The sequence below is a fragment of the Sorex araneus genome, chromosome 2 (genome assembly GCF_027595985.1).
Source record: "Sorex araneus isolate mSorAra2 chromosome 2, mSorAra2.pri, whole genome shotgun sequence".
NCBI lineage: Eukaryota > Metazoa > Chordata > Mammalia > Eulipotyphla > Soricidae > Sorex > Sorex araneus.
Window position 1 is genome coordinate 17671998 of NC_073303.1, and position 421 is coordinate 17672418.

A 421-nucleotide genomic window follows, 5' to 3' on the forward strand; every position below is an offset into this window, starting at 1 on the left:
TATAGTACAGTGGGTAGGGTGTTTCCCTGCATAAGGATGATCCCCGGCAAGCATTACTTTCACATCTTAAGCCTTAGAGATAGTGAAAGAGTTAAAGATGCTTACATGCAGCCAACTGCAGTTCAGTCCCCGGCACCACATACAGTTCCCTGAGCACTGCCTGAGTGACCTGAGCACCACTGCGTGTGGTCCAAACCCACTCACCCACCTCACCCACCATCCACAAATAAAGTACTTAGACATCTTTCATTCCTCAGTTGGTGGCCCCTGAGCTGCATGAGATTGGCAAGACAGGAATACCAAGCTATTTCTTTATTAAACAGATCCGATATCTCCCCCAATGCCAACTGCCGAAACCCGGGATTGAACCAGAGACCTTTAGATCTTCAGTCTAATGCTCTCCCAGCTGAGCTATCTTGGC

At 48.5% G+C, this 421-nt stretch overlaps 1 non-coding gene across 1 annotated transcript; it reads right to left on the reverse strand.

Moving 5' to 3' along the window:
• Positions 1–348: 348 nt before the first annotated feature.
• Positions 349–421, reverse strand: TRNAF-GAA (transfer RNA phenylalanine (anticodon GAA)). The gene has a single exon. It is a non-coding gene; the product is annotated as a tRNA-Phe (tRNA).